The sequence below is a fragment of the Microtus pennsylvanicus genome, chromosome 3, assembly GCF_037038515.1.
Source record: "Microtus pennsylvanicus isolate mMicPen1 chromosome 3, mMicPen1.hap1, whole genome shotgun sequence".
In the NCBI taxonomy this organism is placed as follows: Eukaryota; Metazoa; Chordata; class Mammalia; order Rodentia; family Cricetidae; genus Microtus; species Microtus pennsylvanicus.
This window is the reverse complement of record NC_134581.1, coordinates 110,137,478-110,156,705: the sequence shown is the minus strand read 5'-3', so window position 1 is coordinate 110,156,705 and position 19,228 is coordinate 110,137,478.

Below are 19,228 nucleotides of genomic sequence, written 5' to 3'. Positions count from 1 at the left end.
TGTTCACTCTCTGTGTGTGTTTATACATATAACTTAAATGCACCTGTTTACTGTTAAATGTTATAATTGCCTGTTCATTGCATCTCATTTCAGACTATAAAACAGTAGGTCTCATGTTTTAAACTGCTATGTACTTTTAAGTCACTCACAAAAATACTTTATATTTAATTCAACCCTGATTTAAAATATACTAAGCTGTTCTCTCCTTTAGTCAGTTCTGCCATTAACCTTCTATTGCAAGCAATTTTTTTCTTCTTTCTGTCTTTTTATGAGTGTAATTCTTACCTGTTAGGTTGAGAGCCAGTACAGTCAAGCTTGGACCCAGCTCTCCAGGCCTATTCTATACTGATGCTATTCCCAGTAAACAGCCCTCAGCTGCTCAGAGATCTGAGGAATATGGCATTTAAATGCTTAATTATTTAAAAAAAAAACTTTTCATAACAAAAAGAGACAGGTTGGCTCCTAGCAGCAGCACTCTACTTCCTCCAAAGAAGACAGAAGACAAATGGGACCAGAACAATGTCCGTCTGCAATTCACTTCAACTGCCAAGCACTGAACACTGGGAAAAACCTCCTTTAATATAAACTGAAGATCTCCAGACAGTGGGGAAAAAATGACTGGAATCAACAGCTTAGCTGCTCAGGTCAAGGTAGGCTTGTCTTCCTACAGATTTCTTAGCCCACAGGATCTTCTGGAGCCTGGCAGGTCTTGCACTAAAATGCAAAAGGCAAATACAACCCTCAGCGACCATGGAGGACCCTGAGGAGTAGCTGATGCCAACCAATTAAGTACTCTGTTGTTTTTAAATCAATAACTCAGTAAAATTTTATCCTTCTCAAAGATATCTGGTGCAGTTTGACAGCTGAGAGGTTTTGTCAGTTTAAAAGGACAACCTCACCAAACAAATTTCAGTAAAATACAAACACAAGACCTGCAAGTTATAAAGGTGTGAGGAAAAATACAAGTTATTAAATTTTTATCTCATTGTGCCTTCCATAGTCTTAAAAATACTTTTCATTGTGCAAAAATATCTGTCACAGCCATTTTGACACTAATATGCTACTGTTTATACAAAGTATATGTCTAAAACTTTTGTTTTCACAAACCAAAAAAATTCTTGTGAGTTTCAGGGAGCCAAATTGAAGGATCTACATTAAACAGGTCAGATACACCCCCCTCGATTCCTTGGTCCTAATTTTATTTTTCCTAAACTTAACTTTGTCCTCTGTTCTGCCAATAACTTAAACAGGTATAAGAGACACATACATGGGATAAGAACAAACAGACAAGCTATGCCAGGATGTGACCAGCACCCAGAATTCTCAGGTTCCCTCTGCCAAGACAAAGCCCACAAAAAGCAGGAAGCAGTCTTGAGAATCTGCCACCCCAATTTCTTTAACTTGCTGTGCCTAACTCCTGCCTTTTTATTATACAAAAGAGATGGGAATGTAATAGTCTGACAAGCCATGCCCACTCCCTCCCCTGTCCACCAAGGCAAGCTGATCTCCAGCCTGAGTTCTTTTCTGTCTCCCTCTTGAAGAGGCAGCTTCTCTCCCTCCCTTCTCCCCACTTCTCCCCTTCTCCCTTCTGTTTCTCTCTCTCTGCCTCTCTCTATTTTTCTCTCCTTCTCTCCTTTCCCCTCTATAACCCACTAAATAAATATCCAACCTCACTCTGTATGGTGTGTCCATCCATGTCTCTGTCTCTCGCCCGCTGTGTGGCTCCCTGCCTGGAACCAGCAACCTTGGGAGACCTGCAGTGTGGTCTTGTGGCATACCCATCCGTCTGTCTCTCCTCATGTGATTGGCTTCCCTATGGATATCTCTTACCTACCATGTGGCTCCCTGACTAGAACTCGGTGCCCCTTGTGGCCCACTGCAGCTACTTGGGGATCCACAGCATTTTTACTTAAACCATTTTTATTTAACAGTCATTGTAAAAGATGAGTAAATCAGAGAGTTTGTGTAACTGAAATGAACACTATAGAAGGGTTTGTTTCCAGCCCTGCTGTTTCCCAGAACTCATCATGCTCAGGAGGCAGCTCATGGCATAAAAAGCTTTCTAATTCACCTTGATTCACTGGAGACTAAACACCACTTGATGTTGCTCACAGATTTTAATTTTTCAGATAGAATCAATAAACTAATTAAAGCATTACTTCTGATAAAGAGTGATCAGTGAAGCTCAGTGCTGAGACAAATGAAAAACTTTTAAGTTGAACCAATAGAAAGATACGGAGAATACCTGACTTCATTTGTGAATTAAACACACTATTAAATAGCCTGTGGGTTAAGAAAGAAATAATAAAGGTAATTGGAGTCATTTTTAACTAGATGAAAATCCAAAACACGCTTTCAAACTGGTAAAATGCAGTCAACACAGTCTATAGGAGGCTATTCATAGCATTGATTGTATCAATTGAAAGTTGGCTTTAATGTCACTGATCTTTGGCTATACCATCATGGAAGTTGAAATCAGCGCCCTGAAGCACCACATTTGCAGGTATCCATGTAACAATGCAAGGGGGCATTTCCTCTGCCTATTTTAAGTCTTAATGCACTACAGGTCACATTGCTTATATCCAAGTAATATATCCTATTTTGGTGAGGAGTGGATTAGTAGTTTTAGAATCTTCTGCTTTTTTACTTATAGATAGATGTTCTATTCATCTGTGTCTGTTTCTGGGGTAGACTTAATTACCAGGAATAAGACCACCACATAGGCCCACAGACTCAGGGGACTTGTGTAAGCCAGACCTGGGCCAGAACTATTTCACCATTGCGTTCTGTATCATTCCAGTTTGACAGTGGAACTGAGATTATAGCTTGAGTCTTTGGGTGTCAGTGACAATGTGAGTCCGATGCCTGATAGTTCTTCAGATTAGAGTAAATAGCCACAGATTCTCTGGTGGGGGGGTGACTACAGCCCCACAACTCGATATTTGCCATAGTGTGGGAAGGTCTTTCTTCCTCACAGCTATCCTATATTTCCATCAGTTGGTAGGAAAGGCAGTTTTGGTCTAGGTTTTTATTTCTATTATATCCGGGGTCCCACAGCCATCAACATTCAGGCAAAATGCTAAGTCACCCCAGGCAATAGCATTTCTGGGTCCCATGACTGTGCCTGCACCATCAGCATTCAGGCAAAATTGCCTAGTCACTCTAGGGCCTTATGCCCTAGGTAATCTACGTGGAGTGTTGCCATGTAATCTATGTTTGGCATGTCAACGAAAGCCCCTATGCATATGTGCTAAACTGCCTTTAAAGAGCCGACACACCCACTCCATCTTCTCTCACCAGGTTGCTTTCAAACAGGCCTGTGCACCTCCTTCTTTGCCTTCTATTTATTAATAAAACTCTTAAAGTGGGTTTCACTATATACCTCGTGGCTCATTCTCACGTACAGTGATATCACTAGGAGCTGTGTGAGTCCTTGTGTCTTCTTGTAATGACTTTTTGAACACTCTCATCACTTAGTGTTTTTAAAAACTATGTGCACTTGGGGGCTACAGTTTTGCTGTGTATCCTAATGCTAGCTGTGTAGCCCAGACTGGTTTTGAACTCTTGGCAATCCTCCCGTCTATAGTATTCCAAGTGCTGAATTGTAGGTGTGCAATTTCACATCTGCTTTTCATCATTTTTTCTTGATTTATTTTGATTCTACACAAGAGCCTATACTAGTATTCAGTTTCACCACAGGGAAGCTATATGCTATGATGTATCTCCATAGCTATAATTCAGGACCCCCAAGGCCTTTCCAGTGGTAGCACACATTAGTGCAATTCTCCCCATCTATCTTATGACTATTAAGTTTCATCATCATGGCCATTGCTGTTTGGTTCCTATCATACCATTATTGTCTTCTAGGTCAAATATATTGTGGCCTTTTATACCATTATCCCTGGCCTATGGAAGGGCTCACCACTGTTCTCAGGGATGGTGGTTCCCTGACTTAGGAAGGAGATTCATGATTGTTCTTAATGATGGTGGTATCCTGGCTTGAGCAGAAGATCCATGATGACTCTCAGTATTGGTGGTACCCTAGTTTGGAGAGAAGATCTGTGATGGCTCTCAGTGATGGTGGTAGGAGATGACCCATGATGGCTCTCAGTGATGGTTGTACCCTGGTTTGTGGAGAAGAGCCATGATGGCTCTCAGTGATGATGGTTCCTGGCTTGTGGAGATGACCTCCAACAGTACTCACTTATGGTGGTACCCTGGTTTATGGAAAGATCCATGATGGCTTGCAGTGATGGTGGTACCCTGGTTTATGGAGAAGGTCCGTGATGGCTCTCAGTGATAATGGTATGCTTTTCACATATGCATTGTTCATTAATTCAGTAAACTGCTTCTGCTCTGGTATGACAAAGAAAATACAGTGTGATCAGGGGTTGCTGTGTTCTAGTTGCTGTTTGGAATCAGCAATGACGTATGTCTGAGGTACAGCACACTGGCTCTATTACAAAGTTCAACTGTTGTTTGAATTTTAACTTTCAAATATCGTGCACATTTCTCTTTTAGCCAATCATAACTAGAGCCATATAAGGAAAAGAATTCTGTGAAAACAAGTTCCAACTTAGCTCATTTGACAGAAAACAAAGTCATAACAGCTTCCATTGCCTTGGGGTCAAATTGTCTCTTGAAATGAAACTCTAATTTTTAGTGGCATCCATGTAAAAGTGATTTCCAGCACATTGGCTGATGTATTTGTACATCCCATGCTTTCCTCTGTCCATTTTGTTTACTTGTAAAATATATATATATTAATCTGGGAGGAATTTTATTCCTGAGTTGAGAGGACACTGGCGGAGTACGTGTGACAGCTCTTCACTTCACATTCATTATCAGATGGGACTCACTACCCTTGCTGTTTCCATTATTGAGTAAAATAGAATGCTTAAACGTGCTCGCTTTCAGGACTTCTTATGTCCTTAAAAAAAGACAGGTGATCATGTTTGGTTAGATGTCATCCTTAAGTTAGGGTGATCCCCCGTGCGCCGCCCAGCCACCTTTTCCTAGTTCACTTCACTGGAGAGAATTAGGAATGCGGAAGTAGACTGTATAATTCTGTGCTTAGTTGGTGACTCCCAGTTTCTCCAGAGACTATTTCAGTGCTTTTTAATATGTGGCATTTCATTGTTAGGCATTTCATTATCCCAACAAATAAAATGGACAGTCATTAAATGCCATGATTGTGTTTCTCCATTATGCACACTAAGAGAAAATAAGCAACATGATTAATGCCAGGGCCTGTGACCAAAGGGTATAGTGTCTTAATGGCCTCTCCCCTCAGCCCTTCTCCACTCCTCCGGTGTGTAGACATTGTGTTAAGAATTCCAAAAGCTCATATACTTAAACTCTTCAATGATGTTAGATATATTAAAACTAACTCAACATATTTAAAAAACTAAACTTAAAACTTTTTAAAACATTAAATTTTTATTCCCAAGCCAATGACCTGAGAGTAATCAGAGAGCTAATTAGTGTTTAGAATTGTCTTTTAGACAAAACAGTTAGTCCCAGAAAGAGTGCTTGGGAGATGGATTTAATTGGCTTGGCTCTTGCTGGACCATGCTCCCCTATGTTCCTCATGAATGACCGCAGCGTGTTAGGACTTGAGCACTCTGCCGTGTATGTACAATACAGCCCCGATCAGAGTTTTAGCCTACACTGCATGGTTTGACACTCATGCCAGACTTTATTCATGCCTGTGCTCCAGTTCTGACTGGAGCCTCATTTCCTAAATGCTTCTGTGACAAATCCTAGCCACTTTGGAGCCTTCGTCTGGCTGCTTGGATGTGTTTATTTCATCTCAGTACCTCCTGTCACACCTGCCTTGAGATCTGCAGACTGGAGTCTGTCTTTCTTGCTGCTTGAATTTTGCCTCTAGTTATATCATGAGGGCACTTCAGATGTCAATGGAGGAAACACACATTTAAGCAGGTGAACAGGTAAATACTATTTTATTAGAGGCAGTCTGGGGAGAGCACATTCAGGCCTGATAATTGTTCAACACTAAGAACCCTTTATGAGCAAGATTCTTTGTTCCTGCCCTATCCTGCAGACGTTTTGTGCTAAGACTGATGCCAAGTTTCTACTGGAAACTTCAGAAACCATTTCCAGGTATTTGCCATATACCAAAGATAAAGAAAACTATTCCATTCTTGTTTCTTTTTGAAGAGAGAGAGCTTTTTTTTTTTCTCCCAAAGTGCTTTTGACTCCTAGTGGCATGGCCCTTTTCTGACATTGGTCACAATAAGGCATTTAGTAGTGGTAAACATTTCATCACACAGTCTTTGGCTAGGAGATGAGGTCTAATTCCCAGTACTATGTGCGGGAGGATGGACACCTTGGCAGCATTTGGATTTTATTAGGAACTGAGAAGGCAAAAAGGATGTGCCAACAGAACCTCCCATGCCCCTGTGCAAAGAAGAAACTTAGGAATAAAAGCAGGCAGCTTTGGACTTGAGCCCTGAATCAATTTCAGTCTTTACAGCCAACCTTGATTAAATAAGTTAAATTTCATGAAGTTCAGAGGTTTATTTTTTACTATCTTTAAAGTGGATATAAGTATCTTTTAGGGTCATGAAATCATCAGATAAAAATAACAACAAATCTCATAAAATAACAGTTTGCAGAGGTCTGGCCTTATTAGGTTTCAACTCAATTTTTCATTTGCCTATTTTTAACCCTTTCAAGTCCATATCTTGAGCAAAATCACTTCAAATTCTAGAAACCATATTCTTTTTCCTGTTGACAATGATTTCCTTCAGAAACTGACTAACCAAGTTCTTCAGCATCAGTTTTATCCCAGTTTGTTTCCTTCCTGTTTAGAAAGAAATGTTTCGTTGAGCTTAAAAGTTATCAAATTTTAATTTCTAAAATGAACTAATAATGATTATATAACCTGCTTCTCACAAAGACAGTACCGTGTTGTGACTGTGAAAACTGCAAACTCGCACCAGGGTGCGAGTCAAATATCTAGACATGATGTGAGTGTTGGCTCATTGGGGAGTCTGAAATAGGCAGGAGGGGAAGGGCTCCATTGCCACATAATCTCAGCTGGCCTAGTTTCAGACAGAGATTCAAAGTCCTTAGGTCCGTGATATCCAAATTGGATACACAATGTAGCATTATGAATAAATCCCACACTCTTTTACTGAGGAAAGTGAATTTGATAGTTTTTTTAAAAAAATTTTTCAATTTACTCTTGATGAGTTCAAGTTTATTAATGGGAAATATGTAATGTGTGGTGAATTATGATGGAGATTTAGAGGAAGAAGGCTACCCAAGTGGAAGAGCTTCCATACCCTTGTTGATTATTATGATGGATTGATAATTATGATGGAGATTTAGAGGAAGAAGGCTACCCAAGTGGAAGAGCTTCCATACCCTTGTTGGCAAGTTTCCTGCTTATATTTGAACTTTTTCAAGGGGCTGGGACTCACCTCTGTTGACTCCCCAGGGGTCAGAGGTATCATGCATGAGAGTTCAAGGTCCTCATTACTTCAAATCCCAACTTATCTTCTTACCTATCGAGCTCCTACTGGTCAGATTGCATGCAGATAGCTTTATCCCCTGTGCTGTTCCTCACCAAGTCATGTTCCTTGAGAAACATTTGCAGATAGGATTGTATCATGACTTGTTGAGGCATTTCCCCAGGCACACTAGTTAAACTGACTCAGAGCCAGAGTCATTCATTGCTGTTTGTCAGGAATGGAACACCCCTGGCACCTGTCTAACCTGTGGTCATTTCTCCTGTCAATGGCAATGAGCTTCATCACAAAAGACTTAAGAAATAGTCATCCTTAGAGTTGCCTTATAAAGCCCCACATTCAGCTCACCCTGCTCCCAAGTATGTACACCGAGCACACAACCTCCAGTGTGCATGTGGCTCTGAGGAGTGACTTAGTACTGCCTTTCCAACTCACAACTTCAGAAACACCCAAGATGAAGAATACTGGAATAACTTAACAGGAAAGAAAAACTGCCAGTGATTTCAAGCTATGATTAATACTTCCTGACCATTGTTCAAATTGCATGATCACATTATCCTGTCTGTGCCACAGCTTCAATTTTATATAAAGGGATAGAAAACCACTCCTCAACGTATTCCATACTAGAAACAAATAAAAATGAAATGGTGTCATTTGATTCTGGAAAATCTCAGGTTTATAAGGCACTAAACTCCTCTGCCCCCTGCTTGGCTTTAACATTCACAACTGTACACATTCTCAGTATTTACTAAGTGCTCAAATATTAGAAAGTAATAAGGGAAGAAGGGCAGATAGGTGGGTGGAAGACCATCTTCACTTGTCTTTCCAGCTATACCTAGGATATACAATCAGGAAGAATATGTCCTTCTGTGAAGGTGCTAATATTTCAATTAGGAAAGTACATAAATGAGTTAAAGGACACATGGCCTGGGAGTAACATTCCATTAAGACCCTTCCCTTCCGTAATCCTCAACCTTTTCATAGTCATTAGCTTCTCTACGTTTCTCTTCTTTCTACCCTTCAGCACTCACCTGTTTTGTTTGCATTTCTTAGTTGAAAAACCAACTTTCTAATACGTTACTGAGTAGATCATTTGCCCTTGGCAAGCAGCAGAGTTGAGAGGTTTAAAGGCTTTCTTATTCTAATCCATCTTTCATTTAGATATAAACTGTAATAATGATGACTCCAGGGGTTTTGTTAGGCAAATACAGGGTCTTGAAAAAAATGTTACAGTCTCTCACGACTAAGTTGTCTCTAATTGATGGGAAGGGACTCTATCTGACCTTGCCCTTCTGCCTTGCTAATCCTATAAGATTACAATCCTAAAGCTAGTCACCAAAATCTGCTTTTTTATCTGGCCACTTCTTCCTTCTGAAGCTGACTACCAAGGTTCAGCTATCAAAGTATTGAAGTCCAGTGATCTAAAGCTGCCTTTGGTTCACCTAATTAACATGCCCAATTAAAATCAAACACCTCATCCTAGCACGGAGTTTCTCCCTTTCCTTTATAAGCCACTGATGTGGGATTCCCCTCTGTATGCTGTGAATATGTTTTATTACCATTGGTAAATAAAAAAAAAAACTGCTTTTGGCCTCTAGCATCACAGAATAGAACAAGGAATGAATTCTAAGCAGAGATAGAGGAGAAAAGAAGGTGGAGTCAGAGAGATACCATGTAGCTGCCGAAGGAGACAGACAACTGGGAACTTTACCGGTAAACCACAAGCCTTGTGGTAAAATACAAAATAATAGGCATGGGTTAATTTAAGATGTAAGAGTTAGTTCATAAAAAGCCTAAACTATTGACCAAGCAGTGTTGTAATTAATATAGCTTCTGTGTGATTAGTTTGGGGCTGGGTGGCCAGGAAACGAATGAGCAGCCTCTGCCTACAAATTGGCATGCAAACACTGGCCTACTACATTCACATAAAACCCGAGAGAGATTAAAAAGGAATTCTAGACACAAAAGAACAGAATTTAGCGCAGCTTCTTGGTAGTCACATCTTCTCTCTCTCTCTCTCTCTCTCTCTCTCTCTCTTTCATTCATTCTTTTTTCTTTTTTTTCTGGATGGGCTCTGTTTGCTGGCAGTGAGCAGGAATGCCATGGATCCTTTAAGAGAGGTCTTTCTGACTTACCATTGATAGTGAAGACTGGCAGGTTCTTTAGGGAGGGCTTCATGGTTTGTGATAGTTGCTTGAACAGCTCTGGCTCTTTCAGGAGATGGAGCACTTAAATAGGATCTGTGAGCAGCATGTTACAAATTGCTTAATGGTGACATAGACCCATTGCGACCCTGGATCTGGGACAGTGTGCATGACTCTCAGAGGCAGTAATCATGGCTTTTGGGCAAGGTCACAGAATTGGTCCTAGCCATGCACACTTAACATTAAAAAACCCTCCTGGTCAAAAAATAATTACAGATACACAAGAAATAAAGATAAATTAAAATAAAAAAGACCTCTAAATGGGTTAGTGTTGGATAAATGAATGTAGGCTTGGTAGAGAGAGAAAAAAAGAGTATAGAGAGTTATATAAATGAGTACAGACTCTCATAGATTAATGAAGTAAAAATAATACAATAAATATTAAACTTGTAGAAAAAGTAATAGAGTAAGAAAAATAAGCCACACAAGATGGAATATACATAGAGAGCCTGAATTATGTATATTATTGTGTTTTCTTTGAATTTTTTGACTGTGAATGAGCTAAGTACAGAGAAACATTTCATTGTACAGGCTGCTAAGCTAAACCAGCATATATATCTTTTTTATTTATTTATTTATTTATTTATTTATTTATTTATTAAAGATTTCTGTCTCTTCCCCGCCGCCGCCTCCCATTTCCCTCCCCCTCCCCCAATTAAGTCTCCCCCCAGCCCGAAAAGCAATCAGGGTTCCCTGTCCTGTGGGAAGTCCAAGGAACCCCCACCTCCATCCAGGTCTAGTAAGTTGAGCATCCAACCTGCCTAGGCTCCCACAAAGCCAGTGCGTGCAGTAGGATCAGAAACCCATTGCCATTGTTCTTGAGTTCTCAGTAGTCCTCATTGTCCACTATGTTCAGAGAGTCCGGTTTTATCCCAGGCTTTTCCAGACCCAGGCCAGCTGGCCTTGGTGAGTTCCCAATAGAACATCCCCATTGTTTCAGTGTGTGGGTGCACCCCTCGCGGTCCTGAGTTCCATGCTCGTGCTCTCTCTCCTTCTGCTCCTGATTTGGACGTTGAGATTTCAGTCCTGTGCTCCAATTTGGGTCTCTGTCTCTGTCTCCTTTCCTCGCTTGCTGAAGGTTAATATTCAGGTGGATGCCTATATGTTTTTCTTTGGGTTCTCCTTATTTAGCTTCTCTAGGATCACTAATTATAAGCTCAATGTCCTTGGTTTATGGCTAGAAACCAAATATGAGTGAGTACATCCCATGTTCCTCTTTTTGGGTCTGGCTTACCTCACTCAGGATAGTGTTTTCTATTTCCATCCATTTGTATGCAAAATTCATGAAGTCCTTGTTTTTTATTGCCGAATAGTACTCTAATATGTATAAATTCCATACTTTCTTCATCAGCATATATATCTTAAAGGTATGTCTTAACTTCAAAATTTGGGTTTAAGGATATGTTGCTTTGGAAAAGAGATTCTGCTTTTGCTTCCACGGAGGATAGAAAGTTTGGATTCCTTACTAGCTAATATGGTTTGATCAAATAAGACTCCTTGAGACAATGGCCCAGATGGTCCAACATCCATGACAGCTTCAGGACTGCTGGCTGAGATAGACCTATCACACAGGATACCCTATAAAAGACCCAATTAACAGCACCCCCAGTCAGCAGGAAACAGTCTAGAAAACTGTACCCAAATTCCCTAAATGATTGTTTATGAATGTTTATTTACATTTAAAGGAGGATATACTATAGAGATGAATACTTTGCATTGGTAAGGATCTTGGTTTATTGATACAGATTTAAGGTCAATTTTGTTATATGTGTATGTCTGCTCATGATTAAGGTATTGTGTTTGTGCAGCTCTTTTAAAAATGTAATTTATAGTTAAAATACAGATTAATAGATAGTCATCTATAATAATCAAACTTGTAGTCACATTAGTTAGGTTTTCTAGATATATAGAGACATTATTTCAGATGGATAGGTATTCTTCAAACTTTTCAGAGACTAACCGAATATGGCATCTAAAATGTTTTAAAAACTTAGGGCTTATAATGACAATGCGACACATCTACTCCTGACAACACCAATCTACTTCAAGAGGAAGATGGGCATCGAAGAGGCTCCTTATGGAGTTGCTTAGCCATTTGGGCAAGAAACTGCACTTGTCTGGACTGCTTGATGGTATGTTATATGAACTGGACATAGAGGACACACAGAAAAATAATTGTTGAAGTTGCTTAAAGAAGGTGAGACAGTCCTTCGGGGTTCCTGCTTCATGAAAGAGTCTATCAGACATTCTGCACAGAAAAAAAGTGACTGACAAACTGCCAATATAGAAGAAACAGTCTTTTAAATTTCCTGCTTCATGGAAAAGCCTGCTGGATACTATGGGCCTGTAGACTGAAGATGGATGCCCCAGTGTTACTGAAGAACTTTGGGTGATTATCCAGGCAGTGAGATAGCTCTGTCAATTCTAGAGTTTTGGACTGAAGAACTTTGGGTGATTATCCAGGCAGTGAGATAGCTCTGTCAATTCTAGAGTTTTGAAAGTTGCTTACAGGGCCGGGCGGTGGTGGCGCACGCCTGTAATCCCAGCACTTGGGAGGCAGAGACAGGTGGATCTCTGTGAGTTCGAGACCAGCCTGGTCTACAGAGCTAGTTCCAGGACAGGCTCCAAAGCCACAGAGAAACCCTGTCTCGAAAAAACCAAAAAAAAAAAAAAAAAAGTTGCTTACAATGCACTTCCTATTTACTTAGGTGATATTATTTCCTTCTTGAGTCTTTGTGAAATTGAACGACAGTTTTATATTTGTAAAAGATAGAATGGATATAAAACTTTAGACTCACAAAGACAGAATAGATGATAGAGTATTTTCCTTAATTTTCCAAATGTAAATGGACTAAATGTTGTAACTATAGTTTTTGCTTAATAACTGTTTTGTTGTATGTGATCTTGCTATGTTAAAGTTAAAGCCTTTTTTATTTAGACAGAAAAGGGGAGGTGATGTGGGATTCCCCTCTATATGCTGTGAATATGTTTTATTATCATTGGTTAATAAAGAAAGTGCTTTGGGCCTATGGCAGCATAGAATAGAACAAGGCAGAAATTACAAGCAGAGATAGAGGAGAAAAGAAGGCGGAGTCAGACAGATGCCATGTAGCTGCCAAAGGAGACAGACATCCTGGAACCTTACCGATAAACCATGAGCCTTGTGGTAAAATACAAAATGATAGGAATGGGCTAATTTAAGATGTAAGAGTTAGTTCATAAGAAACCTAAGCTATTGGCTAAGTAGTATTGTAATTAATATAGTTTCTGTGTGATTATTTCGGGTCTGGGCAGCTAGGAAATGAACAAGCAGTTTCAGCTTAGAAATCACCATTTTCTTATGGCCACATCTGTCTTCTCTCTAGCCAGTCCTTTGACTCACTCCAGAGGCCCCTTCCCCCTCTCCTTTGTTCCCTTTCCCTTTTCCCTTGTCTTCTGCCTCTTGTCTTTGTCTCTTATCCCCTGCCCTCTGTTCCTCTGGGGTGGATAAATTTCCTTTGTGCTGAGAAGTTTTCTTGGGGGTCCTGAGTAGGTAATGATCTCTTTCAGGTGGCTTATGCAATTTATAACAATCCTTAAGTATATAAGATTTTAAGGTTTCAAAAACATTTTAATAATATTTACCATAAGTATAAGAAGGCCTTTATACTTTCCCTATTCAGATATGGACACAATGTCCTAAAGCCAGAATTCTACAGTAAGTTTGTTGTTGTCTTCTAATGATTGTCAAACATATTGTGTTTGAGAGGATATTTTCACTGTCTTTTCAACTCTAATGTTGATTCTCAAAGTGCTCAAATGTGTATTAGGAAGGAATGGAATGGGGAAATGGGGAGAGAAGGGGGAAAGACAGAAAGAAGAAGGAAGAAATAAAAAGATGGAGAAAGAGAAGAGAGAAAGAAAGGAAGATAAGTTATATAGGAACAGCAATTACAGTAGAGGTGGGAGTTGACTTGGGAGGCAGAACCCTGTGCCAGAAAGAGCACCACAAAGAGATAGAGTTCTCTGTACCCTCTTTGGTTGCCCTCAGCATTAAGTGAAAAGCAAGATCAGCCACTCTTTTCAAACACACCATCAAACGCAGGTTTTCCTTTGCCATATCATCAAGAACTAGTAAATTAGAAAAACAGCAAGTAGGCAGATGTTTGTCACTTTGGAGGTCTCAGACCTCTGATGGAGTATGGCATGTTTACTGGATAGCTAACCAGGTAGTGCCTGCTCATGTGATTTGTCCTGGCATTCTATGGTCTTTGTTTAATATAGAAGGCTCTAGCTCTGAAGGGTAAAATTAGCTTGAAGTAGGCTTGATGCATTATTCATGTCTATGAAAAGAACAGATGAAAGGTAGAAATTTGGGGTATTGAGTGCTAATCTTTAGGAAAGCTATTTCTGATCACTTTGGGCACCACAAAGATCGCACGTTTCTTGCTTTCTACATGAATTGTGGAGTCTAAATTATGTACTTCAACATTTTATTTGTAATTTCATATGTTAATTCTATTTCTTTTCTAGAGAGTTATCTTGATGTTACAAATGCTTTCACAAATGGCTGATAATATCTAGCAGAATATTATATAAATTCAGAAGTAACTAATTAAAAGGGATATGAATCTTTTCCAAAAATAACTAATTAAATGGAAATATTAAATAAAACTTATGTTTTCTTTTTAAACTATTTTTATTTTGGCACTTGGACACACACACAATGTATTATGGTTATATCCACCCCTGTGCTATTGCCTTTCTTTTCCTCTTAGCCCATCTTCATTGCACCTTGTCCCCAAGCAGTTGTATCATTGACTAAAGTTACCTCCTTCACTAGCAACCGTTAACAGCCAAGCAATCCTCAGGAATGGGTAGGGCTTCATTGATCCTCCTCTGTCCATGGCAGAGTGTTGAAGGGTCAGTCTTGTGCATTGACCCATTGCTGCTGACTGTTCAGGATTGCAATGGCCATGTGGCCATGAAGTTTCTGAATGGCAGTGTGTAGTGGCTCCTTCCCACCCTCCGGCCCTTCCATTCTCTCCACATTGTCTTCTGTGATGCTCCTTGGGCCTCAGATCTGGTGATACAGATGTCCTCTAGGAGTGAGTGCTCAGCACTCACAGACTCTGTGCACCTCTGCATTAATTGCTGTCCTCTTAGGAAGGTTCCCCTCTACCTCTGACTGAGAACATCACCAGTGAAGACATATTTTCTACTAAAGCTACACATAGTTGCCTACAGTCATTTGACCTTGTTCACAAAAGATTGTGTGATGGCTGATCTTGGTTGTCATACCTGGAAAAGAGGGCATTTCAACTGAGAAATTGCCTTCATCATGATGTATTTTTTTGATTGCTGATTAAATTAGGAGAGACTGACCCCTGGGCAGGTGGGCCTAAGCTGAATAAGAAATGTAAGCCTGGGAGCAGGTCAGGAGTCAGCTTTCTTCATCATCTCTGCCTCAGTCTCTGTCCCCAGGCTCCTGTGTATATCTGAGTCCCTGTCTCCATACTCCTGTGTATACCTGAGTCTGTCCTTAGGTTCCTATGTCTGCCTCAGTCTCTGTCCTCAGGCTCCTGTGTAGTCCTGAGCCCCTGCCCCCAGGGTCCTGTGTATATCTGAGTCCCTGTCCTTAAGCTCCTGTCTACTTAAGACCCTAGGCTCCTGTGTCTGCTTCAGTTTCTGTCCCTGGGTTCTCTTCTCTGCTTCAATCCTGTTTCCAGACTCTGGCCTTGATTGCCTTTGATGGTAGGCTGTAACCTATAAGTTAAATAAACCTTTTTTCTCCCAAGTTGCTTTTAGGCATGGTGTTTATCACAGCACTAGGAACAAGCTGGAATAGACTGCATACAATTTCTACTAATGCTGCTTATTTAAATAACTAGAAAGGGCACTAGTTCTTGTTAATTTCCCTTGCTGTTCTTTAGAAATGATGAATAACTCAAATGCACTCAAGTCTAAATCTGTCTTAACTTCTATTATATCGAATTGCCACCAAGTATATTTTGTTGAAGAAATATGCTTTTGAAAATTCACCCCAATGACATATTGTTTTCAAAGTCGATTACAACATGTGAAATAACTACTGAATTTCATAATAATAAAGAAACTTGTAATTTCAATGGTAAAACTTCCTTTGAAAATCGGAAAATGTGGTCAGCTTTTGGATGATACCTTGTGTGTGCAGGAAATGTCCACTTGGGCAAAGCAGAACATGGAAAGCCTACATTTCTCATATGTCGGTATGAAGGCAGAAGCTGAAAAGGAAGTCTAGCAAAACCAGCCCCAAACATATACTCTATGTGTATAAATATTTTAACAGCAGCTTGGAGTCACTGAAAGAACAGTTGGATTTGTTTAAAAATTCAGAAATAATGGACTCATCTTTGCTTTCAATTATCTTGTAACTGCTTATCTCTAGTTTGCTCTCAGGATGTTTTGTTTTTCTGTTCTAGGAGAAAGAAAAACAGACTCCATATAATGCACTAAATAGATTATGCCACTGTAGAATGCTGATATTTTTAGCCATCCCCATTTTAGGCAACGCGTCTTTTTAATTCTAATCCATTATGTGAGATGAAGGGCTCATCCATTTTAAACAAGTCAGGTTTCTACTCTGAGTAAACCAGGGTCACAAACTTAAAAATTAATACCTATTAGAACATTTGGAAATTAAACTTCTGGCTGGTGTTACTTAGGCCAGGACCGTGGACTCCCATACCCATGTGGTGAGGAGCAAAGCGTGATTGGCCCCTGGCTACACTGTGGTGTTAGTCACCTTCCTTTTCAGTAAAGCTGTGTGGAAGGCACACATCTATCAGACAGTGCTATTTCTATTTAGAAAACCAAAGAGCACACTGTTTCATTTTCCATAAGAAGTGTTTATTTATTTTAAGTGTTATAGATTGAATTTCATAACTGCTTCCAAGATTTTCCTCTACCTGGAGCCTGAAATTTTACAAGCATGCAAATGAATAACTGTGTTTTGCAGTCCTGTGGCACCCTTTTGTCTGAGAATCTCAGTGTTTACTTAATTTTCATGATCCCTTTGGGTGATGCGAATCTGGACTGTTTCTTGTCTGTTTCTTCCTCCTTAAAGGAGTACATTAGCACATAATACTAACCTGTGGTTCAGCACAGATTAGCAGAGCTCAGCCTGTATAGAAAGCAGGCTCTTGATCACCTTTCTTGCAGGTCATAGACACAACCACTCCCATCTTGCCTTTGGCAAGCATAGGAAGGAAAGAGTGAGCACACGATGACTTCTGAAAAACTGTGGCAGCTGAGTCTGGCACCCTGAGTTTCATTTACTGTATTGCACATTACAGATGAAGTCCTCTATCTGTGAGTCTTGCACTTGCTCAACTTATTTGATAATGGCTTGGTAACTTGAACAACAGTCATAGGAATTCTGGGAAACATGCATCAACTCCACATTTATTGTTAGTAATCTAATTTGGCATTGCAAACAGCCACAAACTCTGGCTGAATAAACCTCTGCATTTGCTGCCTTCCAGTTCCTCTGCCATTAATCAGGCCCAGCTCAGCTGGCTTCTTTGCTCAGACTCTCAGAAGTCACCATCACAGGTATTACCTCGCTATGCTCTCTTCTGAAGTGCATTGAGAAGTTTATCTCTTGCAGGGTGATGAGTGAAAAACCACTTAAAGACTTCCTTCGCACTTTCATGTGTGTTCTGCAGTGTGTAGGTTTTCTTGTCTAGCAAGGAAAGGAAAACTGGGGAAAGAATGTAAACAGACATTGGAATCCCTGTGCAGGTGGAGGTGGGCGACTCCTCGCCACCGCAGAGAGGGGCCATTCCTTTCCTTTCCCTCCGATCTTTGCCCTTTCATTTTCTGCAACTAGATTAGGTATTGTCCATGGCTAGTTTTGTTAGGTGTCCCTCTGAACACCAGAGAAAGCCATGTGCAGCCTGTATCTCCAGGGAACTAGAACTTCAGACAACGTACTGAGAGAAGAAAAAAGCCAGGCCCCAAAGATGTCTGCTTGTCATTGAGCTATAATTTCTTTCCCCAATTACTTCTCTTCTGCCAGCTGGGCTGTGTCCTGGTGCCTCACCCGGGAGACCTTCCCTGTGCAGCTCTCTGTGCAGGAGCAATAACTCACTCCCCAGTCCCAGAGAGCAGCATGGATGTGACTTCTACACAGTGACGACCTTCTCTGTGTTCACATTTACATAGTTCATGCATGCTCTCTTGATTGCCTAAAGCTATGTACAATGAAGATAGAATATTTCATGCTGATTCTGAGATACAATATTTCATGCTCATTCCAAATATCACCAGACAAGTTACTTTAAGGGAATGTTTGTCCCATTTTCTATTTATTATACCGCAGTATAATTAACATACTACTTAGAACTACAGCCAGGATGTACTGAAATGCAGTGCATGCCATACTCAAATGGTAATTTATAATGTAACCAATAACAAGTTCACAATTAAAAGTACTATATTCTACCTTTTAAATTGGATCTGAATTCCTTAGGGTAGTGGTGTGCTGCGTGGTTTTCTATCAGCTTGACAGCTCCAGAGTCATTTGGGAAGAGTGACTCTCACTGAGAAATTGCCTTCATAAGTTTGGCCTGGGAAGGTCTGCAGGCAGCTCTGCTTTGATAAAGCTGTGCAATTCGGGGTCACTTGTAGGAGGTGCTTGAGGGAACCAAAGGAGGAAAGGTGCTCTCTTTCTGGTTCTAAGAGGTTTCCACTTTTCTGGAGGGCCCGTCTTCTCACTACAGTTTAGCATACAGCAGGGTATCTGTCTTTACTGAACAAATTTTCATACAATGCATTCTGATCATGATATACCCCCCCAAACTTCTCCCAGATCCTCCCCACCTGCCCACCCCACAATTCCACACTCTTTCTTTTTAGAAAACAAACAAGCAGGCAAACAAAACAAGTGGAACAGAACAAAATAAAACAAAACGCCAAAGAAAACTCACACACACACACACACACACACACACACACACACACACACGTGCATGTGTGCACACACAGACATACACAGAAAAAACTACAACCCGCAAAACACAAAATCAAAAACCATAATATACAAGCAAAAGACAAGACAGCAAACATCCAGACTAAGAAATATGAGAGACAAAAAGTCCACAAGTATATAGTTGAATTCCTTCTGTGCTGGCTTTACAGCTGGGCATGGGTCTTACTTACCCTTAAGTATTAATTTGCACAGTGAGACTCTGCTGAAGAAAGCTATTTTCCTTTGCAAGTGTATGTCAATTGGAGATAGCTTCTTGCATGGGGATAGGGGCCCACATTTGCTTCTCCTTTTTAGTGTTCTGTCTGACTTGAACCTGTACAGGCCCTGGGCATGAAGCTATATGGTCTCTGTGTGTTTGTGTGTGCACCAGTCCTGTTATATCTGGGAGACAGTTTCCTTGGCTTTGCTCAACCCCTCTGGCTCTTACAATCATGCTGCCTCCTCTTACACATAGTTCCCTGAGCCCCAAGGACGAATTGATGGAGACATCTCATTTAGGACTCAGTGTTGCAAGGTCT